The 24,973-nt window shown below is 37.2% G+C and overlaps 1 protein-coding gene across 12 annotated transcripts in view; it reads left to right on the top strand.

Annotated features, from left to right (window-relative positions):
• The window catches only part of LOC135202253 (uncharacterized), a 1,045,919-nt gene that overhangs the window by 948,043 nt on the left and 72,903 nt on the right, over positions 1–24,973 (top strand). The gene's annotated exons all lie outside the window — the stretch shown is intronic.

Genomic DNA, 24,973 nt, shown 5'->3' with positions numbered 1-24,973 from the left:
CCGTACTTGTCTGAGAAACTCACTGGCCCATTTTTGAGAATAGGTCAATGGCTTGGCAGTGTCCCAATTCTGTATTTCAGGTGTGATGAACATCTTTGCAAATTCTTCATTCCTTATTCCGTATTCGCTAAATGTCATAGCCGATTCCCAGTTTCCTTTCCTTGATTCCCTTGTTGAATCCCGATTTCTTATCAGCAGCGGTTTGCCAAAGATCTGTGCAGAGTTTTAATTCCGTGCTCCACATCCTCGCTAAATATCTTTGCAGGTTTCAGATTCTCTTTCCCCAATTTGCTAAATATTCTCGCAGACTCGTAATCCATTATTCTGGATTTATTAGATATCTTTGCAAAAGTTCCAAATAACTTTTATTGGCTTGATAAATACTTTTAAAGAATCTCCTTTCTTTAATAAAGATTCAGTAAAAGTCATTCTTCATTTTTTTGACAGGTTAGATCAATACCATCGCAGATGCCGAATTCAAAAGATAAATAGATAACTCGTTATAAGCCGTTCTTATACTATAGTATTTTTCTACCACCTATGAATATTTTTATTTTATTGGCCATTTATGCTGAGTGTATTGATATCCTTTTTTTATAATAAATAAGGCAGTTGGTATCTGTGTTATTTCCCGACTTAATTTTTCCCTGGTTTTTCAAGTGGGGTTGACCTTTATCGTAAGATGAAGGGTCAAAGGACAAACCTGATTTAAAGTTCCCGGATTTTCTTCTTTCTATAGCAAGCTCTCCTGATTATAATAATGATTTTGATATCAGGTCCTTATGACTATCGTGGTTTTCATTTCATTTTGCCTTGATTCTTCTTATTTTCATTTAATGACCCACGGATTTTCATGGGTTTCATATCTTTCTCTTGATCATCTCTGCATGTTCTCGTGAGGCCTCTTGATTTTCATGAGTTTCATTTCATGTTCTCTTTATTTTCATGGCTTTTTATGTCACGACCCATCGATTTGCGCTGGCTGTAGATCAACTGCTTTTCATTATCAAGTTTTTTTTTTTATATCGCATTCTTCTTGATGTTTAATGGGTACGGTATCAAGACTTCTTCAATTGAATGTGTTTTCATACAATTATTATCATAATATTCTTTTGATTCGATGCCAATTCCTCATGATTTCGAGGTTTGATGTAACGCTGTCTCGATTTTCCTGTGTTGGAATTCAAGTACCCTTAATTTTTCAAGCTTCATATCTATTCCTCTTGATTTTTTTTTAGCCTGATGTCACATGCTCTTGATTTTGATAAGTTTGATATTAAGGCCTCTCGAATTTCAAGGGTTCTGTATCGTGTTTTGATTTCGAAGCTTTTTTTCAATTCACTATTCTTGATTTCCTTGGATTTTAAGTCAAGTCCTCTTGATTCCCTTTGGTTTATTATAAAAAATCGCAGTTTTTCGCTTGTTTACTATCAAGTCACTTTGATTTTATTCATGTATTTTGTATCGGGTTGCCCGTTCCATCCCATTGGATCTTAAGAAATATCTTCAACCTTCATTTTGTTTTCCAGCTTTGCGTTTTTATGTTGCAATTTCAATTTTTTTATGACCTCGATAAAATGTTACCTTCTAGATCTTTATTTTTTTACTGTTATGACATTTAAAATTCACGGGAGAAGTAATTGTCGGTCTAGAAATAACGTTCTTCCATTGTCTTCGTAGGGTGATGGGTACTCTCTCTCTCTCTCTCTCTCTCTCTCTCTCTCTCTCTCTCTCTCTCAGAACAAGCATTCGCGGCGAATATCAAGAGTAAGTCGTAATTATAAAGTCGACTACTCAGCGTAGCTTCCTAGATATCAACTGACATTATTAGGTCTAGGTTTTATAGTTGAAAATTAGTCTTCGAAAAGTCGGTAACTATTTGAGTAACAGTCCTCGTTTATGACTAATCCTGTCAATGCTAAGAGAATTCTTACGTTATACTCATGTGCATCATTGAGAAATCAAGCGCTCTTTAAAAAATAATAATAATAATAAAAAATAAAAAAATAAAAATAAAAAACGCTAGCATCGGCTGACCTGTGTTTACATTATATAAGAAGCCGTGATTCATGTTATATACTAAGGCACAGTCCATGCGACCCTCTTATAATTCCGGAGTAGCTTGAGTATAAACTCTGACTTCTTCATAGTCGAAGGAAATTCAAAATGTTTTAAAGCAAATTCCCTGCTCACGAACAGAAGATTCTGTAATGCCCAAATAATCGAATCCTGAACAATAACTTTTTTAGTAAAAGACAGAAACTTAGTAAATTAACAAAATAACAATTCAAAATGTTCTAAACCAAATTCCATGCTCATGAACAGAAGATTCTGTAATCGGCCAAATAACCGAATCCTGAACCATTAGCTTTTTTTCGTAAAAGACAGAAACTCATTAAACTAACAAAACAACAATTTCCTGTTTAGCTAACAGTTTCCTGATAAAATTTTGCCTGAATCGCAGCTGCTTTCTTTGAAACGGACGATAGTGGTTCGTTGTTTTTATAAGAAGGTGGAACCGCCTGTCAATGTGGGCAGGTGATTTTAAAAAGTATATATAAGATCCTTGATTTAGACCTATGAACTCATCCAGCAAACTGAGACGAATAGTTAATGAGACATTGGAACTGTATCACTATGTAATACCGTTAGAATCGGAAGAGGCCTAAACGTGCGTCATTCAGAATTGATAGAAATCATTAAAGGTTTAAGCACTAATGAAATGGCTTCGACATTTTCAAAGCTATGATATCTGTTTCTCAAAGCAGAATCGTAAATTACAAGTAATTTTTGTAATAATCTTTACGTTGGAGAAACAAATCCACAGTTATGTAAATGTACATATATTTAAATTTAAAACTCCAAGGATAGCTTTCGAGAATCTGTTCGGTTCCCCTTATTGATAAGGGGAACCGAACAGATTCCCGAAAGCTATCTTCATTTGAAGACTCTGTCTACTATAAGGATTTTTTAATCTTTAAGTTTTTACTAGGGCTTCTCTCTCTCTCTCTATTCTAGATTGTTGGGTTTCGAAACATATGTTCTCCTGGTCTTTGCAATGAAATGAGCTGAAATATTTATTTATATCCAACTTACGACGATGAATTCTGAGTGGGCATTGGAGAGGCTTGAAGGTAGTGATCCATATTTTGGGTTTGTGTGTGTGCGCGCGCGCGCGTTTAAATTAACCCATTCATCCTTCAGAAATATCCAACGACTTTCACAATAATTCTTGGCCCTTATAGTAGCTTTCCTTTTACTTCAAAGTTGTATAGGTTCAGTATTGCAAAGAAATGGAGAGTTGTTTAGAGGTTCAGTATTGCAATGAAATGGAGAGGACCCCTACAACCCACCATTTTCCCTTCCACCCTGTACATTTTCTTGTTTCTCCGAGCCTGATCAAGGTAAGAATATTTGGTTGGCGTCCCATTCTTCCTTGGTGGTGAAGACCATTCTTTTTATTCAGTTCTTCCTGCGTCTCCTATTCCCTGCTTCCATCAAAGAGAAGAGGGGATTGTAAGGGGAAGAAGAAAAAGAAGTAGAAACAAAAACGTATTCTTTTTACACCTTCAGTTCTGGATTATATGCTCTCATTTTCTTCAGAGAGAGAGAGAGAGAGAGAGAGAAGAGAGAGAGAGAGAGAGTCAGGATGAACGAGTATTAGAACGATGACTTATCAGAAGCGTCTAACAGAGAGAGAGAGAGAGAGAGAGAGAGAGAGACCTCGTTTCATTACAGAAGATGACGAAAGCAAAAAATGCGATGACTCGAGACAGAAAAATACCCAATTAACAGAGTAGCTGAAATGGCACATGTCAGCCACTTTGGATTTAGTGGATTTAGTGAATTTTCTCGGTGTCGGAGACCGTAAATATTGTGACTTCCGATTAAACAGTTAAAAGGAAAATGTAGACATTTGAATTTATGCCAGAAAGTATTCTGGATAATCTCCTTTTAAAAACCAAAATGTTAAAAGAATCCAGTTTAAAACGCTACACTTTTGTGGTTTTCGAAAGCAGAATCTTAAGACATCTGGAACTAAGAAAAAAAATGCAGAATTATTCAAAAATTGTGACAGGAACAAGGAATAGAATCACCAAGAAAGCTTCCAAGAGGAAAAGCCTGATGCGAATTTGAGTTGAACTATAAAGCAAGGAGATGAATCATTACAAGACTAAATTTGTAAACACTAGCAAGAAAATGCAGCATAAAAATAAGCCTTGGACAAAAAAGACCGCACGCGATGCAACCTGGTAAAGAAATGGAGTGCAGTCACCATATTCTTTCCCCTCTTCCCTGCTTCAATAGGAATTTCAGCTGTGATTCATCGTCCTCCCTCCCATGTTCATCAAGGCATTCGTGAAAATAGTTATCATGTTCGTAGTGAGAACGAACGTGACTTCCAACGCTACGCGTAACAGAATAATCCCGACTCTCAAATAGCTGGAGCGGAAGTAATTGTGCTTATTTTAGCCACATCATTTACTGAACTTAGTTCCCAGAATGTATAAAGACTTGCTGGTAGACCGTGATTCACTGTACATACACCCAGGTCATTAGCGCTCATGACCTATGCTTGTATTTGCCCCAGGTCCGAAGGAAACGAGAAAAATACTGCCGAGTTTAAAAAGAGTTGTGCTTCACTTCGAAGGTGGGGGGAGGGATGTTAGACTGCCTTTTGGATATTAAACGAATCGACAAATAAATCGAAGCAGGTCATAAGTGTTAAGGAAAATTGTAACGCTTGTCAACTAGATGCGACTTAATTCGACTTACTCCTTAGTGTTCAGTTATCATTCCCCTGCCTGATCGTTTTGTTCGCTTGATTAATAGACGATCGCGGTAATTCAATTCTCGTTCGAAGCTGGAAACCCCATGAAGGCTTCGCGCGGGCCAATGAAATCTTGTTATTCCTGGAAGAAGAAGAATAATCCTGTCGCGAATTGCGAGGTAATTGGGGCCGAGAGATAAAAAAAGAACCAGGCTTTTCTGGCATAATATTCATCCCACTTCTTTCCTACTTCGTGGTTTTCCTCGTAGTTTTCTGATCTGTTTGATAATGGCCCTTAAAACAAATAAAGCTGTTTTCATTCATACCTGGTACCGAGAACTCTTAGGAAGTTGGAATGTCTACGACTGTTTCTTGAAAATGGAGCTTTCTCATTACCAGGGTTTCCTCTTTTCGTAAGATTCTTATCATATTGTAGTTGTTGTTGATGATGTTGTTTTGTTACCTTATTATCACGTTGTTGTTGTTGTTGGTACTGTTTTAGAGTTGTCTCCGACCATGCTATTATAGGGGAGGTGGGCAATATGAATGATGCACCAAAATGGACAGATATACGTTGTTTTCTCTTAATTCTTATACTGCAAAGGCATTTTGTCCTGAGAAAGTTATGCTTGGCAAGTCAATGACCGTCCATGCTTGTTCTATGAATGCTTGGTCAAAATACGAAATAAAGCTAAGACAACTGAAATCTTTATATGTCCTTAGGAAACCTGATATACCAGCTACATGCTGATGAGAAAGAGACAATAAGAAGAATTGAGAAGATTCTGTATAAATTAAATGCCGTTGAAACAGCTATAATATTCAATGCTACAGCCCTCAGAGTAGGCCCCCTTCCTAATAATAATAATAATAATAATAATAATAATAATAATAATAATAATGTCTTATTTTAGTGTGAAATAGAAATAGTAAGTAATATAACAGCTGTATGATGAGAAAGTTACATGATATTTGGTAACTGTGGTTGCATTGCTTAGTATATTTATCATTATTATCAAAGCCGTGGCCAGTATCATCATTGCAATCGTGTGTAATAAAGCTTCCCTCCCGTTTATTTCAGACGTGGTATACTTCCTTACTTCTTACTCTTTGGGATTTGTGGCCTTGCCAAGACTCACTGAAGTTTGGACAAGATTGCCAAAATTTTAAACAAATTTTGTTGAACCTACTCAGGCCTTCCTTTTATTTTTATTCTTTTTTTTTCGGGTCTGTTGATATTCGGGACCCATCATGACCCAGTATATCTATTCCATCAAGATAAAGTTTGTTGCAAGTGTCATTAAGATTTCTGACAATGACATCAGTCCCGTTTTACGTTCATTTTTGTTTAATCCAATCCTATTACCCTGGCAATTTTCTCGGCATGATAGAATAACTACTTACAGCTAATAGCATGCTACCTCGTGGAGACTCAAGTTACTGTGATTTCTTGAACTAAGCACGACTTAATTTGCAACTGATTAAGACGTGACGAAAAATGATAGAATGACTGATAATTAATTACCTTAAGCACCTACTTTGCTGGATGGAGTACATCGGTGGGCGGGATTCGACGAAAGAAAGATATCTTTTCGTGTCACTCCGATATCTTTGTAGAGAGAAATGAAATCTCCGTCCGTCTTCGAACTGTGCAATAATAATGAAAAGCACCATCATATATCGTTAGTTTAGTTTGCAAATATGTTTCTTGGTTATTCGTATAATGTCTTTTACGTGTTTCCCGGTCCGGTCCCGAATGCAAAGTCCAGAATTGATTTTAAAAAAAGCATCCGTTGATTCTCCGATTATCGAGAAGGATAACAATTTTCTTATTAATGTTTTACAACTCGTGACACATCGAGCACCAACGACGATGACTATATGAGCAAAGTAACGAAATTTAACGAAATGATACCAAAACTTGACGAGAGTTCGAATAGCTTCCACGAGAAATCAAGGCTGAAGACGTTATTTTTCCGTTATTGCAAATTATGAAGATTTTCCCCCTCTCGACGCGACCCAACACTGACGCTAATTGGACGAAAAAGAGGATTCGTGAGGAACAACGAGTCATATAAAGATGAAACATATATAGTACTCAGCTACGACAGGACTTCGAGAACGCAATCTGAAAGCAAGACGTTCACCGGTTGTTTTCCTTCTCTGCTTCCGTCTTCTTCCTTTCCTCTTCTATCTTGCAGCTTCCATCTCTTTCTCCTCCTCCTCCTCCTCCTCCTCATGTCGTACCCTCTTCAACACAACCACCCCCACTCTCCTACCCCCATACCCCCCTTTCAGTATACAAGAGAGCCATGAGACGAGACTAAATACCTGGCTTTGTTTGTATGCATGCAAGTGCGTGCGTTCGTCTGCTTGTGTGTGCTTGCATGCGGCAGCTGCCTGCCTCAACTAGGGTACTGGATGGAGGATGGATGCCCGGGCATTCGGTCGGCCCTCGGACGGGTAGGGTGGGGCAGGGAACAGCCGGGGTTGTGTGGGGGTTGGGGGGGGGGGGGGGAGCAGGGTGGCATGAGTGCTTTCGCAGACCCTTCAGGAATGCAGTCATGAATGCGGTTATGCTTGTCGGCGGCGAAAGATAAATAAAACGGCATGAATGCCATGGGCGCCCCGCCTCTCCTTTGTGGCTGAAATATAGATTATGATCGTGGTCATGGATGGGTCCTCGGCTATGCGCTCGCTCCTTCAGCTGAAGAAAAAGGAAGGGGGAGGAGAAGGAAGGAGAAAGGAGGTGAAATGCTTCATGTCGGTGCCATTCTGGGTAGGTATAGGTCTCGGGAGGTTACCAAGAAAGGCAGGTCTGTTATTTCTTTTACTTTGTTGTCTTTTTGTTATGTGTGTTAATTATTTGTTGTACTTAAGTTCTAGTATGTCATTGGCTCTCATTTTCGCTTATAGTCTGGGAGTAAACCTACAAATTACTTTGTTGTTATTGTTTTTGTTGTTCTTGTTGGGGAGTAGAAAAGGTCTATGGAAAAGGTGTTTCGCGTTGAATTAAAGATACAGGAATTTTAGGATATGATATTTTAATAATTAGTTTATTAGAATGAAAACGTAAAAAATAATGTACATGTTAAACAGTACAGAACAATTATTCCTCATAAAATATAACGTATTTATTTTGATTTTCGTTGGTGAAACAACCCTCTATTTGATCATAGATTTTAGTACGGGCCCAAGTAAGCTGGAGTTCTAATCACGCCTTGTATGAGTCACACATGATATTCCAGTCTACACACTCACATCGCGAATGTTTCATTAATATCTCAAGGATGAAATATTGGATATTTGGATAAAATATCCAGATGTTATTCCTGGTGTAACAACTAAGATGGCCGTACGTCAGCAATATTTCATTCCCCTGAATAGTTTGTCTGAACTATTTTAACCTCTTATAAATATATATATAAAAAGGACCCAGATTGTAGAACGACAACTCACACGCCATGCATTGAACATGATAAAATCTTGATGCTCATGGATATGAAAATGAACTAACCGAATAATAGCGCCATGTTGGAATGCAGAAATTCATTGGCTCCTCAAAGAAAGAAAGATTGACTGAAAGAGAGAGAGAGACTGGGAGACAGAAAGAGACAGGCAGATAGACAAAGAAGCAAAGGGGGGGAGAGAGAGAGAGAGGATGGAAAAGAACATCTCTGCTATGACATGACAGAGAAGTAGAGTCATGCAATCTTTTCACCTCATTCGTTCCCCCCTTTTTTTTTATCCCTTTTCTTGCCCTTCGCTCCTGTTCTCCTTCAGTGAAGGTAAATCATGCATTGCCTTTCTCCTTGTCCCTTTTTCCTTCTCGGCCAGTCCCCCGTCCCTTGGGTATCAGGTGCCCACGTGCCCGAAATCATTCACTCGGCCCGTACCCCATCCATGGTTGAACACTTGCCATGCGCACTGAACATGGGGTCACGCCTCTGTCATGCATGCTTAATCCGAACCCTGTCCCGGTTAGCACTTCCTTCTGGGACCCACCCTTACCCCCAACCACACTTTGGGTCTGGGCAACATGAAGGGCATTGGGTTCCTCTTGTTACTAGCTTTGGCTCTTGATATCTCCAAATTCACATAATAGATCATTCTTGTAGACAGTTGCTTTTTCTATAATCGCTCTGGTAAATTTTTTTTTATTGAATTGCATTCATCTTTCATTTACCTGTTATTTCCTGCAATAAGTGTCTTTCTGGTTATGGTTTTCTTAAATTGCTTTTTATTTTTTATATTGTACATTGTTTTCCTATTGTGTTTCGTTTGAATTATTTATTTTTTTATATTTCCTGCTATAATGCTCCCCTTAGGCTGTGCTTCACTTAAACTGGATTCATTTTATTTTTCATGCCTCATTTATTCACTTCGTTTTCCTGCAATATGTGATTTTCCTGTTATGTTTCGTCTAATGATTTAATATTTTTCATATATTTCTTCCTATAATGCTCCCCTTAGACTGTGCTTTTAAACTGAATTAATTTCATCTTTCGTGTCCCATTTATTCCCTTCAGAAAGCGTTTCTCTCGCTTTCTCTCACTTGAACTTCATCTTCGATTCCAGCCTCCCATTTCGGTTCCATTTCGTGCCATGAGTTTTTCGTCTTGGTATCCATCTCAACAACTCGGTCGCATATTTCGCCTTCTGATGATTTTTAGCCTCTCCAATAGGCTGATAGAGTCTGGGTAACACTGACGTCGCAACTAACAAGGTCACCGACCCCTGACTGGAATAGATTCCCATTCGTGAATATTTACAAAGGAATCATCTTTGTGTCAAACAGATCTCCATCCGTGGTTCATCAAAGCGTTTATCTTTCAGTGGCCATTATATTCATTTCTAAGTTTTATGTATATCAATTCAAACTTTTAATTTACTTTCACATATTTTGCAATCTACTGTTGATTTATTTGAAATTCCTCTGATGTTTACGATTAGATAAAGTTCATTTTCTTCCGATTCATCGTTGAACTACTATTGTGTTAATTTTAGGTTGATTATCAACATCATTTCAATACGTCTTCGAGAAATCAAGTTCTTAAAGTATCTGATTTCCACTTTTTATTTCGCTGTTAACTTTTTAAAATTTATCTTCTGATTTCATTCTTGCTTCTTTTTTTTTTTTGAGTTTGATAATTAACATTACTTGAATATCCTTTTGAAAAATCGTGTTCTTAAAGTATTTTATTTCCACTTTTCATTTTTCTTTTCATAAGTTTTTTTTACCGTTTGATTTATTTTTTTTTTTTATTTCCTTATGAATTCACTTCAAGGTGATCAACTAGACTAGACTGTATTCTATTTATGCATGTCGCATGTGCAATGATTATCCTAATATTACTCATTTTAGTAGTGTTGTGAGTAGTTTTACTGTTCCACCATTTTTTTCTTATTGTATTTTGTACTAACTGTTGATTGCCATCTGTATTTACATATTGCCATGAACCGAACTCAAATTATTATTGTTAATTATTATTATTATTAGTATTATTGGAGAGACAATCCACAGTGATGTATATGTACATATTTTGAAAGCTAAATCTGTACAGAAAGACTTTGGGAATGTGTTCGTTTCCCTATGTAAATATACATAGCTATGGATTTGTTTATCCTTTTCAAGACTCACGATATTATTATTATTATTATTATTATTATTATTATTATTATTATTATTATTATTATTATTATTATTATTAACCTACGACCCATGGAATTCTCTCCTCCTCATTTCTGTAAATATTCAACTCTGCATTATTCTTCCGCTGTGTTGTAATCTCATTCGTATTTTCCCTATCTTCACAGAATAATTCATTTGACTCTCTCGTTACAAATCATATCTTTGCTCTTTCCATTCGCTGAGTTCTGCTGTATTGAGATTCATTTTCTGCTGCCTTATAGTTCATGAATCCCAAATTCATTCTTCGTCGCCTGGTGTCTACCAACTAAATCTTAGAATTCGCGTTTCAGTTGTTGAACTGAAATTCCGAATGGGATTCGTCTTCTGAACATTACAGAATCCGATTTTAAATGAAATGAAATTCAGTATGGGATTCTGGTTGGTCTAGAGTCGGTCGTTATATTCACCCGTCGTCACGTTAAATCTACTGTTACAATTCATCACGGGGAATTTTTCGAGAAACTTGATTTATTCACAAATCTGAAATTCAAGACCAGTTTCAAGATTGACTCTTTTTCATTTAGAAATACAATCTTCTCAGAAATTCAAAACCAATTGACTTTTTATTTCCAATTACATTCTTTTCCAAAATATTTTACAACAGTGTTTGTATATTAATTCCCAGCGGTCTTTTTACAATACACTTTTTATTTGAGTTGATCGATAGTACTCATGAACTTCGCGTTTGATATCATACTACATTTTGTCTTCATGCCTATACGATCATCTAGAAGCTGCTATTTTGAAATACGCTAATCCGTTCAAATTTTGGTCATCTTTGCAATTTCATAAAAATCATCTTTCACCATTTATTGCTTTGCTTTGCATTATTCCCGTCTATATTTTTCTCAATAATTTGCAATTCGTCCTTTCCTTCGCTCATGAACTTTGGCTTTATAAGTTCCTTCGTAATTCAAATTCAAGTTTGCGTCCGCCTTTCATTTCTGAATTCGTTTTTGGATTCTGCTAAAAAGACCTTCGGTTGTGTTGATGCTTGTATTCTTTTCAGTGTTTCTACCTAACTGCCTCTTTACAGCAAACTTGTAATCTTATTTAAACTACCTCGATTTGCACAAGTCCTGACTCTAATTTGCCACAGGTGGAGACGCTCTAACCTCACAAAAAAATAAGATTGATAATGTATGCTTACTTTTATTCCTCCTTCAGCGAGGTTCGCACGACTGTCCAAAACTCTGAACATTATATGCTGCGCTTGAATAGCTAGTTGCTACTCGTGTTTAGCCATGCTTCCTTGAAATGAAAATGAACCTCCACTAGAACTTATAAGCGAGCTTGTTCTTTTGTTGTATATTTGTTTGTTTGTATGGTGTTTTTACGTTGCATGGAACCACTGGTTATTCAGCAACGGGACCATCTTTACGTGACTTCGGAACCACGTCGAGAGTGAACTTCTGTCTCCAGAAATGCACATCTCTAACACCTCAATGGAATGTCCGAGAATCGAACTCGCGGCCACCGAGGTGGCATGTCAAGACCACACCGATCACGCCACTAAGGCGCTTTTATCTTTTGTTGTGAACTCTTGGTCAACGTTAATGAACATCATCGTTGCGCCGCCAGGTTACGTCAAGTCAATCAATCAGGCAGTCGAATACAAGTTCTTGGAAGGAAGAATACTAAACTTACTTTCCAAATGTCGAATTATTAATTATTTATATTAATAATATTGTTGTCTTTCAAAAAGCGTTAACATCCGTATAGGATACGTGCGAAAAGCTTTTTAACATGCAGCGGTAACTGGAATAGGTTTTATAATCACATGAAAGACGCTGAAAATCAGAATGAATACTGAAGGCAGTTTCATTTGAATGCTGAACTAGTTTTGCTCTGAATTGATGTTACCTCCTGGTATCAAATCACATGCGAGGGTTTAGATATATTTCACGAGTCTTGAGTACTGAAGACAGCTTCATATGAAAACTGATGTTACCTCCTGGTATTATATGCGAAGGGAAAGATAGATTTCAGGAGTCCTTAACCATCATTCTTTGGGAACCATTTTGTCCGGACAAATCAGTCGGTCATTCTCGTGGCGAACTGAAGCCGTTGTCGAGAAATTTAACTGATGAGAATCATGACAGACTTCCTCCATTTGCTTCAGACAAATGACCACTCGAAAGCCAGTTAAGGCCGGCGGCCATGCAGGAGTACTTCCTTCCTACGGTTTCTGGAGGAATGAATACGAAAAGTCTCTAATAATCTTCCCTTCCTAAATGTGTTCATGCATGCTGTGCTTGCATTATGGAACGAAATTCAATAATACATCCACAGGGATATATGATTTCGTTAGAATTATAATTTTTTTTTTATCCTTTTTCTGGAATTTTTTGACAAGATTTTCGTAATAACTTTCTGAAAATTTGCTTGGGTTTATACGAAACGCGCGCGCGCGCAATGATATATATATATATATAATATATATATATATATATATATATAATATATATATATATACATATATACACATACATACATATATATATACATATATATATACACACCATATACACACATATATATATCTATATATATATATAATATATATATATGGTAATATATACATATATACACTATATTATATATATATATATATATATATTATATAATATAATATATATATATTATAATATATTTATATATTCTGCCAGGCTTGATAAATACACACACAGATATGCGTGATACAGATATGAACACGGTTTTTTTTCTTTTATCATTATTTTCTTTCCTCTCCATCTATTGCAAAGGCTTGAGAATATTGGACATTTTCCATGATGTTGGTCGACTCCTTCATCTGTTTGCCATACTCACATGAACGTGAATATGACGCACACCGCTCGTGCTTTTACATGCATGTAGGCGCCCAAGTATACATAAATGTAAAAGCTTTCGAATACGTTTCATAAACTATTTCTGGGGTCACATTTTTTTCAGTCTTACGGTTTTTTGCAGCAATCTTAGGTATTTTGCAATCTTACGCCTTTTTTTTTGCAGTCTTACGGTTTTTTACAATCTTACGCTTTTTTGTGTAAGCTTATTTACGTTTTTTTTTGCAATCTTACGCTTTTTTGCAGTCCTACTTACGTTTTTTTGCAATCTTACGCTTTTTTTGCAGTCTAACACCTTTGTGAAATCTTACTTTTTTGCGCAATCTTACGCTGTTTTTGCAGTCTTACACCTTTTTTGTGAAATCTTACTTTTTTGTGCAACCTTACGTTTTTTTTGCAATCTTACGCTTTTTTTGCAATCTAACACTTTTTTGCAATCTTACGCTTTTTGGCAATCTTATGCTTTTTTGCAATCCTACGTTGTATTTACTTTTTTTTGCAATCCTACGTTTTATTTACTTTTTTATGCAATCCTACGTTTTATTTATTTTTTGCAATCTTACACCTTTTTTTGCGTCTTCGCTTTTTTTTTTTTTTTTTATTTTTTTTTTTTTTTTTTGCAATCTTACGTTTTTTTTTTTTCAATCTTACGCTTTATTCTTTAATTTTTCAATCTTACGCTCCTTTTCATCCCGTAAACTTGAGGGTATTGGCGAAATGTGTCCTGAGGTGATTCACTGAAACCTTAGGAGTTCTAAATCTTTTTATTCAGCGTGATTGTCTTAAATAAACACCTTTGTGACTACATTTATGATACCTCTGAGCTTGTCCATTGATTTTTTCAAGAGCCATTATCCCTCCCTAATAAAACAGAAAAAAAAGTGACGGTGACGAGCAAGTAATTGGGGGATCTCGCCAATTCCGACCTGAGCAGGGCTTAAGCCTGAGCACAGGTTATATGCATAATGTGACGCTACTGTCTCAGGTCACGTCAGGTCGAAGTCGCTGTAAATATCCTAGGTCACGCAGAGGACCAGAAGGCTTCTTAGCGAACAAAGGAAGCGGTGTCTGTGTGTGCATACCTTTTTTTCGCTTACTCGGGAAGTAAGCCTACAAACTACTTTATTGCTGTTGTTCTTGTTCTCATTGTTATTCTTGCTGTTGTTGTTCTTGTTGGGGTGGTAGGAAAGCCATATGGAAGAGCCTAAAAAGGTTGATAAAGGTGTTTTGCGTTGAGTTAGAGATACAAGAATTGTAGGATAGGATATTTATGATTTATTAATTAGAATGAAAATGTAAAAAAATAATGTGCATGTTAAACAGCACAGGAAAATTATTTCTAATAAAATAGAGCGCATTTATTTTGATTTTCGCTGGTGATACGACCCTATTTGACCGTGGATTTTAGCACGCCTTTTTTATTTACCTCTTAGTTTTGGTCGTTACAATAAGATATTAAAGACTGAGTTTTCTAACTTCTCGCCTTCAAACCTTACATGAATTAGCCAATATTTTTCTCAGTGAAGAATTGGATGTATGCTGAGCCATATGTGGAACGTCCGACGTCATGTCTGTATGTAACTCGAAAATATGTTGGGAATAACACAGAAGCGTAATTTTTCCGTGTAGCAGCGACAGTCTACGAACAATAAATCCCACTTTTAGACTGTTGTCGTCCAGCCCGGGGCTAGTCTTTCTCACCACGGACCCCATTTCAATATGTGAAATATAGTCGGCTCTTGCTTTCGCGACCTCAAGTATCGTCATAATTGTTTACAGCATGAAGTACACTTTTTCATAATCATCAAAACAAACCCATAGACCTTTTCCCTGCAAAAGAAGCTTCCATAGAATAATAGCCATTTGTGAAACCAACCGATTCGAACTAGAAATGAATAACAAATGAAATATACCTTTTCCTTTCAGTTCCGTGGTGGTTCTTTGTAGACCTCCAGAGCAGGTCCTAAAAGTTGGGTTTCTAGTGATGATGCTCAGCTGTCAGTGACACAAGTAAACAAAGTTAAATCCAGTAACATGAACATGCTCAAGTCATCCGAGCTCTTGTGTTATCAAGTGACATTTTCCCCTCTCTCTCTCTCTCTCTCTCTCTCTCTCTCTCTCTCTCTCTCTCTCTCTCTGTGATTAGTGTCCTAGCACCGAGGCTACTCAAGGCAGAGGATAACTACTTTTAAGGGACCAATCCCTCATGGGTGATCAGGCGAGAGAGAGGAAATACCAAGTATTTACTGCCTTGATCATGACTCAGGTAATAAGCGACCACCCTGGATCATGGAGGTGTGAAATGCGTCAATTACTTGCCTCGGTGACAGTGCTTTTTCCGATGCTAGGTAGCGAAGTCTCGATACGTTATGAAATCGCTTTGGTACTGCATCAATTGGAGGTGGGTTAGTTAGCATCATTTCCTTCGCGTATTTCATTTGCGACAGGAAAACTCCATTCTAATTCCTTTTCTTCCGCTTCCCACCCCCCCCCTCCCCCCCCCTCCCCCACTTTCAAACCTTCGCTGGAGAAAATTATTGTCACTCACGCCCACCCAAGCCTTAAAAGGAAAACTTCAATAGAAAGAGACAATTTATTATTTATTAAAAAACAAAGGGTAGAAAAAACAGCAGACATGCTTTTTGGGTAATTGCGTTACTTCGTCATAGCATGGCCCGTGGCATCAAGTGAGTGATCTCTTCAGGCTAACAGTCTCCACCTGGTCGTAAAAGAGGTCTTTGGGCAGCGAGAGAGAGAGAGTGGAGAGATAGAGAGACGAGAAGGGGAAGGAGAGAGAGAGAGTGAGAGAGAGAGAGAGAGAGAGAGAGAAATAAAGTCCCTCTAGCTTGCAGCCATAAACAGTAGAATTAGAAATGAAAAAAGACGAGATCTGCAAGACGGCGCCGTTGGCGAGACAAACGAAGCGAATATCGAGACGATTTTGCTAATGACAGAAAGAAAGCGAAGACTCACGTTCACCTGTCAACAATAAGCAAGATCCAAAGTGCACCTGCTGGGACTGACCTGCTAATAACCCCTGTCCTCGTCGTTACAGCAGAAGAGGAAAGAAAGGTACTTCCAGGCGCAACTTCTTTCCCGTTCCCTGGCATTGTCTGTCATTCCAGGACGCCAAACTGAGCCTACTTAAGTATCCGGAACGTCGACTTGACCTCGAAACTCGAGTTCTCTCCCCCAACTTCGTCTCAAGTTGGATAATGTTTCGGAACTTTCCGATATAATTAGCGCCATTAAGTAACTTGGCAACGCGATTCAGTTGGACATCCCTCTTCCTCCCTCTCTCCTCCTCCTCCTCCTCCTCCTCCTCCTCCTCCTCCTCCTCCTCCTCCATCATCCTCGGCTTTGCATACGAAATGAATGAAGTTGACGGATTTGTTGCTCAAACAGACCCAAGAGTGCCGTTCTGGTTTACTTACACAGTTTACGATTGCAATAAGTTATTTTTAACGCCCGGGAATTGGAAAGTAGATGACATTTTCTCTCTCTCCCTTCTACCTGGTGAGTGGAAACGACTGAACCTCACGAAGGTGTCTGCATTTTTAAATGCTTGCTGCTGCCGCTGCTGCTGCTGCTGCTTTGGGGTCATTTATCTTCGCGATATCAGGCCGCGAAAAAAAAAAACACTCAGAAACAAAAGACATGACAAAAAGACTATCTCCACGTGACAGTTTTATTGCTGGGTCAGTATAACAACATGCTTGTTTATGTGTTCTTAAAGCCTTCTGTAGATTTCTTGCTGCATTTGTGCTAGTGCGTATGATGATGATGATCCCGACATTGATTAAAGTTCGTTTACTGATCTGGTATAGCATTGCTCTTGCTTGAACATACTCAAACCTCCCTTCTGCTTTCTTGATGCATAGATGGGGACAGAACAGGTTTATTTATGCTAATGTGTGGGCTAATGGACACGCAGTGACTAATTAAACGGCTTGCGAATGCAACTCCTACATAGTAGGTTAATGGGTTCTAGTAGATTCTCGTGTTTCCGTGGCGCATTCGTCCTGTATACAGGAACGTTGGTTATGCAGATGTATGACATAATGGTCTCCAGAGGCGACTAATGATACAGTTTTCGTTCGGAATTGTCTCACGATTGAGTTTATGACATCTTCCATTGTTTTGATGGTTCAGGGTACAATTGCAATCAGAAATGTTGCCAAAACGGAATTAAGACATAAAGAAGCGGCATCTCTGTTCATTCATGTATTACGAAATTAAGCTGAATAATCTTCAATATCTTCATTTATTTATTTATAATTGACTAGTTATTCAGGGCGTCTCTCTACTCTACGAAAACTTGCTCTGTAAGTTAATAGCTATTTATGCTTGGAATTTATGAAGGTTTGTTCTTCTTGATACAGTATAATGATAATAATAAAATTCTTTAACATTAGCTTTTAAAAATCTCTTGACTTATTGATTTCCTAAGACTTTTGGATACTTTTACTACTTCTTGTCAACGTGGAATCCGACCGGCAGACTCAAAGCTTTGCTTGTGGGATTTGAATCTTTCATATTTCAGTCTTCCAGTTAGAGAGGTCAGTCTTTGCATACATTTCCTGTCCAGGTTCCATGATTACTGGAGTGAGAGTACTGAAGAAAAAGTTAAGAGGCATTTGTTGACAAATATTAAGAAAATTCGTCCATTTCGTGATTGCAACAAACAGCATCATAAGAATAATGATGACAATAATTTCAGTGACACCTGTTCTGACGAATACGACAATCATTCAGTGACATCTGTTCTGACGAATACGACAATCATTTCAGTGACACTTGTATTGACGAATACGACAATCGTTTCAGTGACACCTGTTCCGACGTAATACGCAATCATTCAGTGACATCGTTCTGAACGATACGACAATCAAATTTCAGTGACAACTTGTTTTTGACAAATTTACGACAATCGTTTCTGGACACCTGTTCTCTACAATTCGACAATCTTTCAGTGAACGTCTGTTTCTGCGAATACGACAATCATTTTATTGACACCTGTTCTGACGAATACGACAATAATTTCAGTGATACTTGTCTGACGAATACGACAATAATTTTATTGACACCTGTTCTGACGAATACGCACCTCTGTATACACCTGTTCAACACAAATAAAAACCGCAGGGTAGTTGGCGGTTAGTAAAGACCAGCAACAAGGAGTACACAAAAAAAACCACTGTAGCCCACTATAACTCTTCAAATGTTCAGCCGACCGGGATGTAACTGTGGCTTTAGAGGCTTCCCACCAAGATCTCTAATCGTGACAAATTTCATCGAAATCCGTTAAGCCGTTCCGGAGATCCAGATTACATAATGAAATCACACTGCGATCTCTTAAAAGCTTCTGAAGACGAGGATTATAATGACTGGTTCTTTTTATAATCCTAATAAGAGATAATTAGTTTTTTTAGAATCCTAATAAGAGATAATTAGAATCCTAATAAGAGATAATAGAGACGGCTGTAAGAATGATAAGCCTTTAGAGGAATAAGCGAGTATAAAGTTATTAGCAAACTGAGGTGGTCACAGTACCTCCCCCTCCAGAAGTTGCTGATTTTTTCCTAGATTTTTAGTGTTCTCACACATACTTTCAAAGATTCTAATGACCAGAAACCTCCGATTCTCTTATTTACTGAGACCTGTGTAGATAGGGGGAAATGTTAAAAGTTTTTTTTTGTTTTTTTTTCTTTTTTTTTTTATTAACCTGTAACCTTGAGCAATACATCGTGGTTAAATATATATTTGGGGAAATAATCACCAATCCCCTTACCTGCCATGTGTCTACAAAAATGACGTAAAGGGAAGAAGATCAATAATAATAATAAATATCGACACAGCCAAATGGTAACAAAAGCAACTTAATTTCAAGCCTAATGGACAATAGCTACCGGCGGGGTATATTTTCTTACTTCAAATGCAGTCAGATTGTTTTTTTTTTTTTAAATCTGAACACGAAAGAAAATAAATATCGTAAAATGTCACAACTTTGATATTCCGTTTAATGTTTGAGATCGCAGCTCTTGATGGATCTACCTTTTGACGAAATCATATTAACTTGAAATTCTGAGAAATATCCTTAGCTGAAGTAGAGTTTTCGGAATATCCGATGCGATCTACGTGGAACGATCTCGGCCATTTTTGATTTTTGAAATGGCAGGAGTCATTGCATGCAGCCGTAGCGAGAATTTACGTAAAGCTGTGTCAGTAGGATTTGATTGAGATATTGTGGTAGGAATATTAGTAGGAGAATTAAATTAGTTATTGAATTTGATTTAGGCATTGCGGTTGTAATATTAGTAGGTAAATTAAATTATGCATCGGGTGTGATTTTGGAATTGTGTTAGTAATCTTAGTAGGTGAGTTAAATTATGCATCGGGTCTTACATTGGTATTGTGGTAGGAATTTTAGTATTAGAATTGAATTAGGTATCGGGTCTGATTTTGGAATTATGGTAGTAGTAATATTAGGAGAATTAAATTAGGTATCGGGTCTTTCTTTGGTATTGTGGTAGTAATATTAGTAGAAGAATTAAATTAGGTATCGGGTCTGATTTTGAAATTGTGGTAGTAATATTAGTAGGTGAATTAAATTAGTTATTGAATCTGATTTTGGAATTGTAGTAGTAATATTAGTAGAAGAATTAAATTAGGTATCGGGTCTTAGTTTACAATTGCGGTAGTAATATTAGAAGGTGAATTAAATTAGCAATAGAATCTGATTTTGGAATTGTGGTAATAATATTAGTAGGTGAATTAAATTAGGTATCGGGTATGATTCTGGTATTGCAGTTGGAAAATTATTATTAGAAGTGAATTAGGTATCGGATGTGGTTTATCAAATGAGATTGAAATATTAGTAAGAGAATATGATTAGATAAAAGCCTTTTCTCGCCGGTGGCCCTGATCTTACGACACCTGCTCAGAAATATTGCATCGCAGAAGTTCGACAATTTTGAATAGGGAATCTTTTTTGTCTGGTGTTGGGTTTTTGTAAGAAATATTATGATAATTTTATCTAATTGACATAAATAACGGCTTAAGGTATCAGGGGCAACTGCTTAGGATCTGACACTATTCGCCTTTATATGTATGTATATATATATTATATATATATATATATATATATATATATATATATATATATATATATATATTATATATATATACATATATAGATATAGATATATTTTAATTTATTATATACATATATATATATATATAATATATATATATTACACATACACACACATATATATATATATATATATATATATATATATATATATATATATATATATATATCTGAATTTTTATCGAATCGCCGTGATTTATATACAAGCATTAAGCTACAAGTGTCGTTTAATATCCAATTCGTTCTACCTCGGAAATAATATATTTTTCATATGCATGTAAACCGAAGAGGAATTTTTCGTTTGACAAGAAGTTCGTCGTCTCATGGGCTCGAACCACCCAGCACGAGAACTCACGACTTACAATGACGCTTTAGCCTATCCTATATACCTGTGTGTGTATGTGTATGGTCATGAAGACCTATTAATTTGTATTTAATATATACAAGTTGACGAGTCTTGGTGAAAAACAAAGTTATGGTAATCACAATGATAATAGCAAAGAAATGACAGCCGTTCTGCCGCCTTTTCATTTACATTTGTTAATTGGAAACGGCAGTGAAAAACGAGATTTTACTACCATTTCATGAAAAAAGTTGAGAATAATTTTAGATAAAGAAAAAAAATATAAAAATCAACTCACACCTTCTCTTGTGAGGTCACTTCACTGCAACGACTCAAAACAATATGGTCATTAACATCTCAGTTGACATCAGACCTCTCTCGTCCATATGATAACTCCTTGATCCCCTGAACCCACCCACCCACCCCCTTCTTCTACACCCCTCCCCCCCAAACCCACCGTCGTGGGACGGACCTCCCTCCTCCTCCTCCTTACATACCTGTCTATACCCTTTCCTTCGCGACAAAGAGAAGAAGGAGGAAGGAGGAGAGGAGGTTGGAGGAGGAGGAGGAGGAGGAGGAGGAGGAGGAGGAGGAGGAGGAGGAGGAGGAGAGAGCACAAAGAAAAAAAATCTCCTTGGGAGCCAGTGAGGGTGACTCTAAGTCGAATTGAGTTGGATCTGACTTTGACGGGTGGCGACCAATCTCTTATAGCAGTATACTGCAACCCCAAGGAGGTGCCGGGCTAGGGGGACTGGGAGGAACGCCCCCCCCCCTCCCCCCCTCCCCCCCACCTGCCAAAACCCCCTCCCCCCCAGCCAGTAACACCCACCTCTTCCCCCTTTTTTCCCATTTCGCCAATCCCCCCCCCCCCTTAAGTCTCTTGAGATAAAAGGGGGAAAAAGTAAAAGGATAATCCACTTTCGTTCGTCAGTGGAATCACTCACTACCAGGGGGAATGAAATTTCTCTGGGTTCTTTCTTTGTCTTTTCTTTTCCCATTTTTTCTTATTTCTACTGAATATCTCTAAATTTTTCTCTTACTCTCAATCTCTAAATTTTTCTCTTCTTCAATGATTTCTCCAAATTTGTCCATTTTTCAGTAAGATATTTTTTTCCCATAAGATATCTCTAAACTTTACTCTCTTTTTTCAGTAGGATCTCTCTCAATTTTTCTTTTTTATAATAGGATATCTAAATTTTTCTTCTTTTCAAAGGGATATCTCTCGATTTTTCATTTTCTCAATAGGATATCCCTAAAATTTTCTTTTTTCAGTAGGTTCTCTCTAAATTTTATATTTTGTAATAGAATATCTCCATTTTTTTCATTTTTTACAATAGGATATCTAATTTTTTTTATTTTTTTCAACAGGATATCTCCAAATTTTTCTTGTTTTTTCCATATGATATCTTTTATTTTTAATACGATAGCTCTAAATTTTCTTATTTTATGTAAGATATCTCTAAATTTTTCTTTTTTTTCAATAGGATCTCTCAATATTTCTTTTTTTCAATATTAAATTTTTTCAATAGCTAACTTTTTTCAATAGGATATCTCTAAATTTATCTTTTTTCAATAGCTCTAAATTTTTCTTTTTTTAATATCTATTTTTTTCAGTATCTAAATTTTCTTTTTTTTCAACAACAATTTCTCTTATAGGATATCTCTAAATTTTTCTTTTCTCAACAACCTATCTAAATTTTTCCTATTTTTCAATAAAATATCCCTAAAATACCTTGATGAACTTCATGGAAATTTTGTAGGGGCTGAACTACTGCCCATGGAAAAGTTATGTAGATTCCAAAATATCTACATCAGCGCAGTGATCAAATGTTTTCCTCTCTCTCTCTCTCTCTCTCTCTCTCTCTCTCTCTCTCTCTCTCTCTCTCTCTCTCTCTCTGTGGTTTCTGCTTTCCTATCGCCTTGAATATTGCTACAGTATTGTCTCGTATGTTGTTTTATTCAGAAATTCACAACAGCAGAACTTTTCTTCAGTGATTTGAGTCACCATTGGACGTGGCTCCGTTCGTTTAATTAGGGGACGGCCATGTTCTATCCAAGGTATATAGCCTTATTCTATATACCTTGGTTCTATCCTCATGGCCGTCCACGTACGCTTCATATCTCGTGTGACTAAGCACTATTTTACGTCTATTTTCGTATATTTCATTTGTCTGATGGTTAATCCAACTAAAACTCGAGAAAATCTAAGTTATTTTGATAACTCTTATTTCTTATGTATACCATATTTTTTTTATTTTTGTAGATATTTTTCTTTTTTATGTAGCATATAAACTTTCTTTTTCTGCGAATGTTTAGCTCATAAGTTAAAGTTCCTTGAAGATTCTTATGTAATAATAATAATAATAAAAATAATAATAATAATAATAAGGAAGTGTAGGGGCACAAAAGACCAGCTCCTGATAGACAAAATGGTAATGAAGAACAGTAGGAGAAGGAAAACCAACCTAAGCATGGCATGGATAGACTATAAGAAAGCCTTCGACATGATACCACACACATGGCTAATAGAATGCCTGAAAATATATGGGGCAGAAGGAAACACCGTCAGCTTCCTCAAAAATTCAATGTGCAACTGGAATACAATACTTACAAGCTCTGGAATAAGACTAGCAGAGGTTAATATCAGGAGAGGGATCTTCCAGGGCGACTCACTGTCCCCACTACTCTTCGTAGTAGCCATGATTCCCATGACAAAAGTACTACAGAAGATGGATGCCGGGTACCAACTCAAGAAAAGAGGCAACAGAATCAACCATCTGATGTTCATGGACGACATCAAGCTGTATGGTAAGAGCATCAAGGAAATAGATACCCTAATCCAGACTGTAAGGATTGTATCTGGGGACATCAGGATGGAGTTTGGAATAGAAAAATGCGCCTTAGTCAACATACAAAAAGGCAAAGTAACGAGAACTGAAGGGATAAAGCTACCAGATGGGAGCAACATCAAACACATAGATGAGACAGGATACAAATACCTGGGAATAATGGAAGGAGGAAATATAAAACACCAAGAGATGAAGGACACGATCAGGAAAGAATATATGCAGAGACTCAAGGCGATACTCAAGTCAAAACTCAACGCCGGAAATATGATAAAAGCCATAAACACATGGGCAGTGCCAGTAATCAGATACAGCGCAGGAATAGTGGAATGGACGAAGGCAGAACTCCGCAGCATAGATCAGAAAACCAGGAAACATATGACAATACACAAAGCACTACACCCAAGAGCAAATACGGACAGACTATACATAACACGAAAGGAAGGAGGGAGAGGACTACTAAGTATAGAGGACTGCGTCAACATCGAAAACAGAGCACTGGGGCAATATCTGAAAACCAGTGAAGACGAGTGGCTAAAGAGTGCATGGGAAGAAGGACTAATAGAAGCAGACGAAGACCCAGAAATATACAGAGACAGGAGAAAGACAGAAAGAACAGAGGACTGGCACAACAAACCAATGCACGGACAATACATGAGACTGACTAAAGAACTAGCCAGCGATGACAATTGGCAATGGCTACAGAGGGGAGAGCTAAAGAAGGAAACTGAAGGAATGATAACAGCGGCACAAGATCAGGCCCTAAGAACCAGATATGTTCAAAGTACGATAGACGTAAATAACATCTCTCCCATATGTAGGAAGTGCAATACGAAAAGTGAAACCATAAACCACATAGCAAGTGAATGCCCGGCACTTGCACAGAACCAGTACAAAAAGAGGCATGATTCAGTAGCAAAAGCCCTCCACTGGAGCCGTGTGCAAGAAACATCAGCTACCTTGCAGTAATAAGTGGTACGAGCACCAACCTGAAGGAGTGATAGAAACCGATCATGCAAAGATCCTCTGGGACTATGGTATCAGAACGTATAGGGTGATACGTGCAAAACAGACCAGACGTGACGTTGATTGACAAGGTCAAGAAAGTATCACTATTGATGTCGCAATACCATGGGACACCAGAGTTGAAGAGAAAGAGATTGGAAAAAAAACAAAAAATTGGATAAGTATCAAGATCTGAAAATAGAAATAAGAAAGGATATGGGATATGCCAGTGAAAATCGTACCCATAATCATAGGAGCACTAGGCACGATCCCAAGATCCCTGAAAAGGAATCTAGAAAAACTAGAGGCTGAAGTAG

This window comes from Macrobrachium nipponense, chromosome 30 (genome assembly GCF_015104395.2).
Source record: "Macrobrachium nipponense isolate FS-2020 chromosome 30, ASM1510439v2, whole genome shotgun sequence".
NCBI lineage: Eukaryota > Metazoa > Arthropoda > Malacostraca > Decapoda > Palaemonidae > Macrobrachium > Macrobrachium nipponense.
The sequence above is the reverse complement of the archived record's forward strand: the minus strand, read 5'-3'. Positions and strand labels throughout refer to the sequence as shown.